At 38.9% G+C, this 14,961-nt stretch overlaps 2 pseudogenes; one reads left to right on the top strand and one right to left on the bottom strand.

Moving 5' to 3' along the window:
• The window catches only part of LOC129557401 (frizzled-3-like), a 929,688-nt pseudogene that overhangs the window by 400,059 nt on the left and 514,668 nt on the right, over positions 1 to 14,961 (top strand).
• Positions 7,932 to 10,427, bottom strand: LOC129557404 (olfactory receptor 4C6-like; annotated as a pseudogene).

Below are 14,961 nucleotides of genomic sequence, written 5' to 3'. Positions count from 1 at the left end.
AGAGGTTATAACCTGATTCCTGTATTCATGTTTGACTGATGCTTCTTGATGAAGGACACAGAGCCAATGATGTAGAATCAGAAGGTAAAGGCTGGATTATTTATAGATATAAACTGACAGTAACCACATGGGTAAGGGATAGAAACAATGCTGACTATAGCCACAGACTGAGGCTTTATTAATTGGTAAGTATTTATTCAAGGTGGCCCAATCAGATCAAGCAGTGTTCACGAGTGTATGTCTGTTTCAAATGTATATGACTTACTGTAATGTTGAGAAATTCACGTATAATCCATTTCATACAATTATAATGAGGGTCAAATTGGAAAATGTGAAATTGCTGCTTATGATAAAATGCCCTTACTGATTTTAGTGACTCTTTTCTCACTTAAAAAGCCAAACAGCTTACCCACAGGAAGCTTTTCCATTAGTCATCCAGATATTACTCCAACTTCTGACTTTATTTCTTAGAGCAAGACATGGATTTGAAGAATGACTGTCCTTTGTTGTTGTGTAGTCGCTCAGTCATGTCTGACTCTTTGTGACCCCATGGACTGTAGCCTGCCAGGCTTCTCTGTTCATAGGATTTCCCAGACAAGAACCCTGGAGTGGGTTGTCATTTCCTTCTCCAGGGTATCTTCCCCATGCAGGGATTGAACCTGCATTGGCAGGTGGATTCTTTACTATTAAACAACCAGGGGAATATAATTGTGTCCTTCCTTGTACATTTGAGAAACTCATCAGTCAAATGGCATGTGAGTGTGTGTGTGTGTGTACATATACATACTATCTATGCTTGTTAAAGAGGGAAGTAAAAGAATAGGCTTTCTGAAAGAATTAAAAATGAGTTGATTTTTTATGAATGACAATGACATCTAAAAAAATGATTGAAAATATGAATAAAACTAGCACATATACAGATGTATATACAACTCGTCTTTTTACTTACTTTAAAACAAATTGTTTCCAGGGTACTAGACATCCCTAAACAGTGCCTGTACTCTGAACTCCATAATCAGCTATGTCATCAAGCAAACAAGAACATGAAACAAATCTTATAAGATCATTGGATCAGTTAATTACTGTATATTAAAGAGTAAAGACTATCAATATATGAAGAGACAATGAAATGAAATAAAGACATCAGGTCCAGATTCATAGAGACCTAGGTTTAAATCAAAGCTCTTGTACTAAGTTATATCATGTGATCAGAAAAGTTACTTAAACTTCTCAAGAGCTCAGATTCTATTCTGTAATTGTGCATAATAACAGTACCTATTGATAAGATTCTCGGAAGAATCAGATAAAGCAATATTGACATTGATAAAACCATTAATGCAGTTAGATGCACTGAAGAAAAGCACCATAAGTGTGAACAAGATCCCAGAGCCTTTGACACAGAGCAGAAATGACAATACTTTTACCCCTAATTTATGCTTTACCATGATCTAGGCTTACAAATATCTTTACTCATCCTTTTCAGTTCAGTTCAGTCGCTCAGTCGTGTCCAACTGTTTGCGACCCCATGAATCACAGCATGCCAGGCCTGCCTGTCCATCACCAACTCCCGCAGTTCACTCAAACTCATGGCCATCGAGTCGGTGATGCCATCTAGCCATCTCATTCTCCGTCGTCCCCTTCTCCTCCCGCCCCCCATCCTTCCCAGCATCAGAGTCTTTTCCAGTGAGTCAACTTGTCGCATGAGGTGGTCAAAGTATTGCAGTTTCAGCTTTGCATCAGTCCTTCCAATGAACACCCAGGATTGATTTCCTTTAGAATGGATTGGTTGGATCTCCTTGCAGTCCAAGGGACTCTCAAGAGTCTTCTCCAGCACCACAGTTCAAAAGCATCAATTCTTCGGCGATCAGCCTTCTTCACAGTCCAAATCTCACATCCATACATGACCACTGGAAAAACCATAGCTTTGACAGACGGACCTTTGCTGGCAAAGTAATGTCTCTGCTTTTTAATAGACTATCCAGGTTGGTCATAACTTTCCTCCCATATTCACAAATATAAAATAGTTTTTTGGTTACCACAATGAAGGTATGGTATCATTTAAATTTGCAACAATTTTAAGTCTTTAATAATGCCTCAATACAATTTTATAGTCTTCAGACCCTCATGTTTGCGTGTGTGGGTGCTAAGTTGCTTCAGCTGTGTCCAGTTCTTTTTGGCCTTATGGACTGTACCCTGCCAGGCCCCTCTGTCCATGGGATTCTCCAGGCAAGAATATTGGAATGGATTGCGGTGCTCTTCTCCAGGGGATCTTCCCGACCCAAGGATCAAACCTGTATCTCTTCTGTCTCCTGGATTGGCAGGCAGGTTCTTTACCATTAGCATCACCTAGGAAGCCCAGATCCTCAGGTGTCCACTTCTTTATCAGGTAGTGTCATTGTACAAAGAAAATCAAATAATACAAACAGTGGAGAGAAAGAGCAACGTTCTGTAAATATATAACAAGTAATTCATAGGCTCTGTACTTCCCTAATATGTGAAGTTTCTAAGAAATACTATTTTAGAATCAAATGCTCATTAAATATGAACGAATCAAACAGCTTTTTTTTTTTTTTAGATAAAAGATTCTTCCAAAATTACTGTTAATATCTAGGCAATGGTGAAATCAGTGTCCTCAGAGTTTATGACCACAAGGTCTACAGTTAGAAACTATTTAAGAGGCAATTAAACGTGCTGTGCTGTCCTGGATTGACCCCTAGAACAGAAATGTGATAGAAGTGGAAAAGTTAGTGACACATGATTAAAATCTTGTGCTTCTTTAAAAGTAATATAGTCAATATACATTCCATAGTTTTGACAAATATACTACTAGTAGTGTTAGATGATAATTATTAGGGAAAAATAATTGAGGAGTAAAGTTATGACTAACCTAAATAGCATATAAAAGTTGTTCATTCTCACAGGAGTTCAAGTAAGAGGCAAATATTAATAATAAAAATGAGATAACTCTTTATGTATCAGATGCTAGTAAAGCCCAGTGTTGGCAGATGTATCGGAAAAGGGTGGTGTCAAAAATGCTGGTTAGAACTACAAAATATGTCCTTTCTAGAGAAAACCTGGCCAGCTCTTTCCAAATTTAAAATGTGCATACTGTCTTAACAAATAATTACTTCTAGAACTCCACCTTATAAAAACACACATATGCATAAAAGGTGCATAAGACTATACCTGAAGTATTTACATGTAATGGGGCTGGTGTGTGTGGGGGAAACAGAGACATTACTTTGCCAACAAAGGTCTGTCTAGTCAAGGCTATGGTTTTTCCAGTGGTCATATATGGATGTGAGAGTTGGACTGTGAAGAAAGCTGATCGCTGAAGAATTGATGCTTTTGAACTGTAGTGCTGGAGAAGACTCTTGAGAGTCCCTTGTACTGCAAGGAGATCCAACCAGTCCATTCTAAAGGAAATCAATCCTGGGTGTTCATTGGAAGGACTGATGCTAAAGCTGAAACTGCAATACTTTGGCCACCTCATGCGACGAGTTGACTCACTGGAAAAGACTCTGATGCTGGGAGAGGTTGGGGGGTGGGAGGAGAAGGGGATGACATAGAAGGAGATGGCTGGATGGCATCACTGACTCAATGGACATGAGTTTGAGTGAACTCCTGGAGTTGGTGATGGACAGGCAGGCCTGGCCTGCTGTGATTCATGGGGTCGTGGAGAGTCGGACACTACTGAGCGACTGAACTAAACTGAACTGAAGCCTCTATTTGGTGCTTGTCTCCGAGATTGAACTCTGGGAGTTGGTGATGGACAGGGCAGCAATGAGTCAGACACGACTGAGTGACTGAGCTGAACTGAGTTGAGGAGTAGACAGAAACTCTATTATCTAGCAACTTTTCTATTAATTTAAAATTATTCTAAAATGAAAAGTCAATTAAAATAATATAATAATTGTTCAGTTTCCAACATTAAAAATCTAGAATCTACAGATTTATAGTCAGGTGTCACTGAAGAAACAATGAAGCTTTGGAGTCTTCTCCAATCAAACAGAGTACCATATGTTCAAGCTGTTGACCTGTGAGATTCAGGTGGTCTGGTATTCCCATCTCTTTCAGAATTTTCCAGTTTATTGTGATCCACACAGTCAAAAGCTTTGACATAGCCAATAAAGTAGAAATAGATGTTTTTCTGGAACTCTCTTGCTTTTTTTATGATCCAGCAGATGCTTGTAGTTTGATCTCTGGTTCCTCTGCCTTTTCTAAAACTAGATTGAACATCTGGAATTTCACAGTTCATATATTGTTGAAGCCTGACTTGGAGAATTTTGAGCATTCCTTTGCTAGCGTGTGAGATGAGTGCAATTGTGCGGTAGTTTGAGCATTCTTTGGCATTGCCTTTCTTTGGGATTGGAATGAAGACTGACCTTTTCCAGTCCTGTGGCCACTGCTGAGTTTTCCAAATTTGCTGGCATATTGAGTGCAGCGCTTTCACAGCATCATCTTTCAGGATTTGAAATAGTTCAAATGGAATTCCATCACCTCCACTAGCTTTGTTTGCAGTGATGCTTCCTAAGGCCCATTTGACTTCACATTCCAAAATGTCTGGCTTTAGGTGATTGATCACACCATTATGCTTATCTGGGTCGTGCAGATCTTTTTTGTACTGTTCTTCTGTGTATTCTTGCTGCCTCTTCTTACTATCTTCTGCTTCTGTTAGGTCCATACCATTTCTGTCCACTATTGAGCCTATCTTTGAATGAAATGTTCCCTTGATATCTCTAATTTTCTTGAAGAGATCTCTATTCTTTCCCATTCTAATATTTTCCTCTATTTCTTTGCATTGATCACTGAAGAAGGCTTTCTTATCTCTCCTTGCTATTCTTTGGAACTCTGCATTCAAATGGGTATATCTTTCCTTTTCTGTTTTGCTTTTCACTTCTCTTCTTTTCACAACTATTTGTAAGGCTTCCTCAGACAGCCATTTTGCTTTTTTGCATTTCTTTCTCTTGGTCAGAAATGATCAAATAATCATTTTTTATTATCTTGACCTTCTTCTATTCAAGGTGGCTTCTGACTTATAAGTTTTTCACAGACTTTTCAGTAGTCCCTTGAAATGCTCTTCTCACTGCTGTGTTTAAGGCTGATTCTATTATCATTTAGGTCTCAGAAAAGAAGAAACCTCTCTGAAAATCTTCCTTGTCCACCTAACTAAAGTTGTCTGGCCACATAGGCACCATTCCACTACAGTTTCTGATAATCAGTTAACACTTCATGACTTTATTTTTATTTCTCTGTATTGTCTCCTGCACTAGAATGTAAACCCCAAGGTAAAAGAGAAACATCATCTTATTCATTACTTGTTCCTCATGCTGCTGCTAAGTCGCTTCAGTCGTGTCTGACTCTGTGCGACCCCATAGACGGCAGCCGACCAGGCTCCGTCGTCCCTGGGATTCCCCATCTTAAAGAGTATCTGACAATTCATACAAAGTAAGCAAATATTCTTCAGTAAATAAATGAACCTCATAGTTTTCAAAAATAACTGATGATATTAACATGAAATATCTACTGTATATACACGTTTTTGTGTATACAAATAAATACTGTCTTAAACATTGTCCTTGCTTGAAATACTATGACTGATATTGCAATTATTTCTATCATATATACTATGTATTTTTAAAATTAAGAAAACTATAACAGAATGCTAATTTCGTCTAAAACATTAGATTTCCCATATACTAGGTAAAGGAGGAAGTTTATTTATTTTTTGTTTGTTTTTTTGTTTAATTTATATATATATTTAACTTATTTATTTTAATTGGAGGCTAATTACTTTACATTATTGTATTGGTTTTGCCATACATTGACATGAATCTGCCCCGGGTATACATATGTTCCCCATCTTGAACCCCCCTCCTACCTCCCTTCCCATCCCATCCCTCTGTATCATCCCAGTACACAAGCCCCAAGCATCCTGTATCATGCATCGAACTTGGACTGACATTTCACTTCACATATGAAAATATACATGTTTCAATGTCATTTTCCCAAATCATCCCACCCTGACCCTCTCCCACAGAGTCCAAAAGACTGTTCTATACATCTGTGTCTCTTTTGCTGTCTCGTATACAAGGTTATCATTATCATCTTTCTAAATTCCATATATGTGCGTTAATATACTGTATTGGTATTTTTCTTTCTGGCTTACTTCATTCTGTAAAATAGGCTCCAGTTTCATCCACCTCATTAGAACTGATTCAAATGCATTCTTTTTAACTGCTGAGTAATACTCCATTGTGTATATGTACCAAAGCTTTCTTATCCATTCATCTGCAGATGGACATCTAGGTTGCTTCCATGTCCTGGCTATTATAAACAGTGCTGGGATGAACATTGGAGTACGCGTTTCTCTTTCAATTCTGGTTTCCTCGGTGTGTATACCCAGGAGTGCGATTGCTGGGTCGTATAGCAGTTCTATTTCCAGTTTTTTAAGGAATCTCCACACTGTTCTCCATAGTGGTTGTACTAGCTTGCATTCCCACCAACAGTGTAAGAGGGTTCCTTTTTCTCCGAACCCTCTCCAGCATTTATTGCTTGTAGACGTTTGGATAGCAGCTATTCTGACTGAGACCAGTATCTCTCTGCTGCTTCTGCTGCTGTTGCTGCTGTTGCTACTAAGTCACTTCAGTCGTGTCTGACTCTGTGTGACCCCATAGACGGAAGCCCACCAGGCTCCCCTGTCCCTGGGATTCTCCAGGCAAGAACACTGGAGTGGGTTGCCATTTCCTTCTCCAATGTGTGAAAGTGAAAAGTGAAAGTAAAGTCGCTCAGTCGTGTCCAACCCCTAGCGATCCCACGGACTGCAGCCTACCAGGCTCCTCCATCCATGGGATTTTCTAGGCAAGAGTACTGGAGTTGCTTGCCATTGCCTTCTCTGAGTATCTCTCTACTGACAGGCAAAGCAAAATCTGGAGGAAAAGAAATGTCATTTGGATTTTCAAATCCAACTCTATGATGTAACAGCAGTAAAATTTTTCCCACAGTTAAAGAAATATTTAGGTCTCTATAAAGTTATTTTTTTCTCATAAAAGGCATAGCTACAGACACTAGATTCTGAAGTACGCTGACTCCCAGTGTGAGTGATTCTTATTCTGCCTCTTTAAAGGAGAAATAACAGCAGCAGAGAATTTGGCAGTGCTGTATTCCTTATTAAAGAGTAAACTGCTAAGTAAAGTACTAATCTGTGATTGTACTTGCTTCCAAACGTTTCCGGAAAAGACACTTGGTAACATGAAATCAGATAATTCTAACTCTTATATTTCTTATACATACATACATATATATATCACACACACACACACACCTAATTTTTGGTATTAATTTGCATTAAGAAAAAACAAGTTACTTTTAGACGTATATTCAACAATATTTATTAAGCACAGCTTGAAGCAACAAACACAATCTCTGACTTTACAGAGATTACAAATTTGTTGGAGGGAAAATAAAAGCCAAGAAATAATTGCTAAAGTTTAGTTTCTGACATTGATACTAAGGATATTATCAGATGAAGAGTTAAAGAGTTACCCAGAAAAAAGTCATCAGGGAAAATGTCTAAGGAGATGACAGTTCATCCAAAAGAAGGAAAAGAAAAATAGTGCTAGAGAAGAACTCTGGGAAAGAGAATTTCAGGAGTGAGCAGAATAAGGAAAGCAAAAGCCATAAGCTAGAAAAGGCTTGAATTATTCAAAAGGCAGGAGAAAAATGTAGAGAGAGAAAGTGGGCAGAGCGTTGTGAGAAGAGGAACAGCACAAAATGCACTGGAGAGGTGGGGAGTAACAGGATTATAGAATCTTAGCCTGATTTGCATGATTAAATGATGCCAGTGACTACTGTATCATCAATAGAGCAGAATGAATGGGAGGGTAAAAGCACATTGTCCTTGTAAAAAATAATTTCTATAAGCATGTAAGCTAATGACCACACAAGACCCCTTGTTTCATCCACAGTTTCCTCATGGCAGTTTTCACCTCTATGTTCCTCAAGGTGTAGATCAGAGGATTTAACATGGGTGCAACGATGACAAGCCATCGTCTTGTCTATTGGGTAGGTGGCCATAGGCCTCACTTACAGGAAAATACAAGGCATAAAGAACATGAAGACCACCATGAGGTGGGAGCCACAGGTGGAGAGGGCTTTACGCTGCCCTTTGGAAATGCAGGACTTCAGGGATCAGAGGATGATCACATAGGAAGTGATGAGGATGAAGAAGATGGTGGCACACATCACCCCGCTGCTGAGGATGACTAAGAGGCCCAGGGAGCAGGTGTACATGCAGGCCAGTTCCAACAGTGGGAACAAATCACACAAAAAAATGATTAATGACATTAGAACCACAGAAGGGAGTTTGATACATGAAGAGAAGTTGTACTGTTGCATGGGTAAATGCCCCCACCCAGCCCCTCCCAGTAGTAGGCAGCACATCCGAGGCCTCATGATGGTCATGCAGTGAAGGGGCTTACAGATGGCCACATAGCGGTCACAGGCCATCACAGTGAGGAGGAGGATGCCCACTCCACCGAAGAAGTTGTCAATGAAGAGCTGGGCTATGCAGACTTTGAGGGAGATGGCAGTCCTCTCAGAGAGGGAGTCCACAATCATCTTGGGGGCAATGACGGAAGAGTAGGTGACATCCATGAGGGAGAAGGATGTAAAGAAAAAATACATGGGTGATCTCAGACTCTGACTTGTGACCACAGTTACCACGGTGAGGAGGTTTCCCAAAATGGTGCACACCTACATGATTAGAAACACGGCAGAGAAGATTTTCTGTAGCTCTGGATTCTTTGCAATGTCCCAAAGAATGAATTCTGTCACATTGTTGGGATACCCCGTTTACTATAGGGTAAACCAGCCAAGCATTCAGCATGATGTATTCTGCATATAAGTTAAATAAGCAGGGTGACCATATACAGCCTTGACGTACTCCTTTTCCTACTTGGAACCAGTCTGTTGTTCCATGACCAGTTCTAAATGTTGCTTCCTGACTTGATTATAGGTTTCTCAAGAGGCAGGTCAGGTGGTCTGGTATTTCCATCTCTTTCAGAATTTTCCAGTTTATTGTGATCCACACAGTCAAAGGCTTTGGCATAGTCAATAAAGGAGAAAAGGATGTTTTAGTGGAACTCTCTTGCTTTTTCCATGATCCAGTGGATGTTGGCAATTTGATCTCTTGTTGCTCTGCCTTTTCTAAAACCAGCTTGAACATCTGGAAGTTCATCGTTCATGTATTGCTGAAGCCTGGCTTGGAGAATTTTGAGCATGACTTCATTGGTGTGTGAGATGAGTGCAATTGTGGGGTAGTTTGATCATTCTATGGCATTGCCATTCTTTGGGATTGGAATGAGAACTGACCTTTTCCAGTCCTGTGTACTGGAACACTGGGCTGGAAGAAGCACCAGAGGGAATCAAGATTGCCAGGAGAAATATCAATAACCTCAGATATGCAGATAACACCACCCTTATAGCAGAAAGTGAAAAGGAACTAAAAAGCCTCTTGATGAAAGTGAAAGGGGAGAGTGAAAAAATTGGCTTGAAGCTCAACATTCAGAAAAGTAATATCATGGCATCTGGTCCCATCACTTCATGGGAAATAGATGGGGAAACAGTGGAAACAGTGTCAGACTTTATTTTTGGGGAGCTCCAAAATCACTGCAAATGCTGATTGTAGCCATGAAATTAGAAGACCCTTACTCCTTGGAAGGAAAGTTATGATCAACCTAGATAGCATATTAAAAAGAAGAGACATTACTTTGCCAACAAAGATCCATCTAGTCAAGGCTATAGTTTTTCTAGTGGTCATGTATGGATGTGAGAGTTGGACTGTGAAGGAAGCTGATCGCCGAAGAATTGATGCTTTTGAACTGTGGTGTTGGAGAAGACTCTTGAGAGTCCCTTGGACTACAAGGGGATCCAACCAGTCCATTCTAATGGACTAAGTCCTGGGTGTTCTTTGGACGGACTGATGCGAAAGCTGAATCTCCAATAGTTTGGACACCTCATGCGAAGAGTTGACTCACTGGAAAAGACTCTGATGTTGGTATGGATTGGGGGCAGGAGGAGAAGGGGACGACAGAGGATGAGATGGCTGGATGGCATCACCGACTCGATGGACTTGAGTTTGAGGGAACTCCTGGAGTTGGTGATGGACAATGAGGCCTGGTGTGCTATGATTCATGGGGTCACAAATAATCAGACACGACTGAGTGACTGAACTGAACTGATTGATGTAAGCTTATCTCTCTGAGCTGGAAAGTCTACAAAAGAATATTATTCTGAATTAGTAATTGTTACTTATTTAGAATTTTTATTTTTTGGACTCTCTCACACCCTGTACCTTTTCCTTCAGCCATCAGTACAGCAATTTTCTGCAAACAATCATATCCTGATAACACCTTGATCCTTGTCATTCCCCGTACAACACCTATCACCAGTGTATCTCTTGCTTTTCTAACACTTACTGCTTGAGACACTTAGAAGACCCTGCTTCATCACCCTGGGACATCAAGCATGTGGCAATATGGAGAATTAACATACCTTTAGGGAATCCTATATCACCAGTCGATAGGATCCAGTAGATAAATTGTAACCAGCCTAGCACAATCTAAGATTCAGATTTGCTTCTCCCCCGTTTCACTCTCCCCCATTCACTGCCTTCATTTTCTTTTCCAAAATGACCTACCTACACAAAAGTCCTCTCAGTTGCTGCCTTTTAGGAATCTCAAGCTAGGAAGCTGACCTTAATGTATCACTGGACATACCTAGTAACCTCGGAACATTTTATTTTAGCTCATTTGCTTCATATTCTTATTGATTACTAGAATGTTCTAGGTGAAGAGCCTGCAAAGCAGGCACGTCACATCCCAAGGCCTGTCCACTTATTAAGAACTATACTCTTTTCATCTGCATTTCTTCCTATCAAATTGGATTATTATTGCATACTGTGACTATTCATTAAATCTCTCTTGTGTATCAGGCACTAGACTATCCCATGAAACATTTCCTTCATTTTTAAAGATAAGATACTGAGGCAAAAATGGGTGAAAAATGACAGCAAGTCCCCAAAGATAAAAAACATTAAAGGCAAGTTCAAGTCCAGGCTTTCCTGAATTAAAATCAATACCAACAACAACCTATATTGCTCCTTTTAGTATAATGTTGAGTACTCAATATGAAAGAGATACTGAAAATTCAATAATTTCTATATCATGACATTATAGAGAGACAAATTTATGCTTCCTGTGCTTATCTTATTTAATGATTCTACAATAAAATTCAATGATTAATTCAATGATGAAACTACAATGAAGAATTTTTTTTATTATAAATATAATTCTGAAACCATGATTTATAACCTTTTACTAACCTCCCGAGATTCTAATAATTTTCCAAAAATTCTGATTAAAGAAAACAAAAGCTTAAATTTCTTTCCTTGCTCCAGGAAGACCCAGATTCAGCTTGGCCAGCCTCATCCCGGCAGACGAGCCTAAGTCAACATAAATCATTTCTTCCATATTTTTCTTGTGAAGGGATGCACACAGATAAAGCCAAAGATTCTAAAGTATAATAAAAATATTAACAAATAAACTAATCTATTTTGCACTCAGTATGTGACAGCAAGATGTTTTGTATGTTATTTGCATTATTACATTTATTTTCATATCAGTTGGGACAGGGTACTGTCATAGATCTCATCTTGAGGATGAGGAAATGGAGGTTTGGACACATTGAGCATCTCAGTTAAAAAGAGCAGAAATTACAAATCCATATCACCTTATTTTAAAACACAAGTTCTTAGTCTTTGCCCTATACCACTAAAGAAGTGAATAGTGGCCTCCATTGACTAAATGGAATTCTTACTACAGTTGGATGATGAGATGGTAAGACAAGTGCTTCATTAGCCAAGGTCTCTTTGCGAGGGATAATTAAGCAGAGGCTGTCTTGGTGGACCTCTGTTAAAGATGAGTGCTTTAAATGGGGATGCAAACTACACAGTCTCTAAGACTCCTGTAAACACCTAAGATCCACTCAGGATTATCCCTCTTACTAAACAAATTTATACAACTTTCAGGACACTCTTTGCAAATATACAATGTAGATTAGCTTCAAGCACTTTCATCTCCAGTCTAAGAACTTCAAAAAATTTTGATAGCACAGATGAAGTAGAAAGGACATGTTCTTGGAAATCAGGAAAACTGGGTTTTATTCCAGGTTGTCCCTCTCATCCCTAGGTTATATTGTTCCATTGCTCACTATTCTGGGCCTCAATTTTCTCATCTAGAGAATGAGGTAGCTATGGCACGTTATTAGAGAGCTGGGGTTCGAAGGAGCCAGCATAGAGACTCTGTTCCTTTCAAATACAGCAGCTCAGATGTTATCTACATTAAATGTTTACACTTCCAAGTAATATTTCCTCTGAACTATCTCATGGCTTCAAAATATTTTAAAACAAAACACATTATACTAAGATACCAATGTCCTTTTTTAATACATATTGACTACTAGTTCACACCTCAGCTTCCTATTTTGAAATTCAAGACCCCCAACCAAAGTAGTCAACCTCATCTTTTTCTACAATTCCCTCTCACTGCCATAAAACCCATGTCTAACTGTCAGAACACATTTGATTGTGTTTTGAACAGTGGGAAAATCCAAGGGGTCAAGAATGAACAACATAATTCTACACTTCAGTCAAGTCACTTACTGACTACACAACCTATAAATCCTGTAAAAATAAAACAATGCAACAACAGTTTAAGTCATTAAGTGATAAGGAGTTATTATTTGAGAGTACTGTGCTAAAATATTTATGGTTTTCTTTTTTAGTTCCCACAAAACCATACGAAATAGGATCTAGCATTATCCTGATTTTCTAATGCAATGAATAAGATTTCAGTTCAGTTCAGTTGCTCAGTCATGTCTGACTCTTTGTGACCCCACTGACTACAGCATCTCAGGTCTCCCTGTCCATCAACAACTCCAAGAGTTTACCCAAACTCATGGCTATTGAGTTGGGGATACCATCCAACCATCTCATCCTCTGTTATCCCCATCTCTTCCCTCCCTCAATCTTTCCCAGAATCAGGGTCTTTTCATTTTTTTTAATGTATTTATTTTAATTGGAGGCTAATTACTTTACATTATTTTTTCATTATACTTTCATTTATTGCATTTCCTTATTTTCTAAAATTTTTATTTAATAACTGGTACAAACCACAATGCCAAAAACATTAACAGTTAAAATTTCAACAAATGAAAAAATACTATAGAATACACAGTTGTAAAAAGCTACATTAAGTTATTTTACAACTGCCTCAGGCTGCAAAAAGAAAAAAAACCCAATGCCATACCTAAGTTATCCCTCTCTCAAAATAATGCCATTTATGTTATAAACCATGAGCACCCCATCAAAAGACAGAACTGCTTTTGTTAATTCATATATATATATATATAAACTGTATCACTTTGCTATACACCTGAAACGAACAGAACACTGTAAATGAAATGTAGTACAATATAAAATAAAAATAAGTAACAGACCTTTGGGGCTTTACACAGAGTTAGAGTTCCTATCAGAGGGATAACATCACCACAGCCGTACTGAATTCTCATGAAGGAAGCACACGAATGACTGAATTACAAGAGTTACAGGAATGAGAGCTTCTCACTTCACAGAAACTACAGCTCACAGAAAACCAACAAAGGCACGAGATACAGACCATTTACTTATGAATGTGTAAAACTCAAGAAAGTCCACATTATTCCTACAACATGTTGAAAGTGCTTCAGAATTCACAAAATACTAATTTTCTTCTGGTTCTGGTTAAATTATAAATACCAGTTTATAACAAATGGTAAAAATCTGTAACTCTGTTCAAAGTTTTAAAAGATTACTTAAGAATGGTTTCTTGTATTTCGATGATACCTTTATAGTTATGGTTTCTCATTTCTTAATTAGTAAATTCAGCGTGCAGGTTCTATCCTAGGCTGATTTATACACTTCTGGAAGGAACGGCCTCTTGAATTCACAGAGTGTTGAGGTGGGGAGCACCCAACCACGTCAGATTCATTTTACATGTGATAATATACATGTTTCAATGCCATTGTCATACCATTTGACATGAATCTGCCCTGGATGTACATATGTTCCCCATCTCGAACTCCCCTTCCACCTCCCTCCCCATCCCATCCTTTTGGTTCATCCCAGTACACCAGCCCCGAGCATCCTGTATCATGCATTGAACTTGGACTGGCGATTCGTTTCACATATCATAATGTACATGTTTCAATGCTTTTCAAATGAGACAGTTCTTCCCATCAGGTGGCCAAAGTATTGGAGTTTCAGCTTCAACATCAGTCCTTCCATTGATTATTCTGGACTGAATTCCTCTTGGATGAACTGGTTGGATATCCTTGCAGTCCAAGGGACTCTCAAGAGTCTTCTCCAACACCACAGTTCAAAAGCATCAATTCTTTGGTGCTCAGATTTCAACTCTCACATCCATACATTACTACTGGAAAAACCGTAGCTTTGACTGGATGGACCTTTGTTGGCAAAGTAATGTCTCTGCTTTATAATAAGCTGTCTAGGTTGGTCATAACTTTTCTTCCAAGGAGCAAGTGTCTTTTAATTTCATGGCTGCAATCACTATTTGCAGTGACTTTGGAGCCCCCCAAAATGAAGTCTTCCAGTTTCCTCTGTTTCTCCATCTATTTGCCATGAAGTCATGGGACAAGATGCCATGATCTTAGTTTTCTGAATGTTGAGGTTTAAGCCAATTTTTTCACTCTCCTCTTTCACTTTCGTCAAGAGGCTCTTTAGTTCTTCTTCACTTTCTGCCATAAGGGTAGTGTCATCTGCATATCTGAGGTTATTGATATTTCTCCTGGCAATCTTGATTCCAGCTTGTGCTTCATCCAGTCCAGCATTTCTCATGATGTACT

Source organism: Moschus berezovskii, chromosome 26 (assembly GCF_049115385.1).
Source record: "Moschus berezovskii isolate FMDL1 chromosome 26, NW_MosBer_1.0, whole genome shotgun sequence".
Taxonomy (NCBI): Eukaryota; Metazoa; Chordata; class Mammalia; order Artiodactyla; family Moschidae; genus Moschus; species Moschus berezovskii.
The sequence above is the reverse complement of the archived record's forward strand: the minus strand, read 5'-3'. Positions and strand labels throughout refer to the sequence as shown.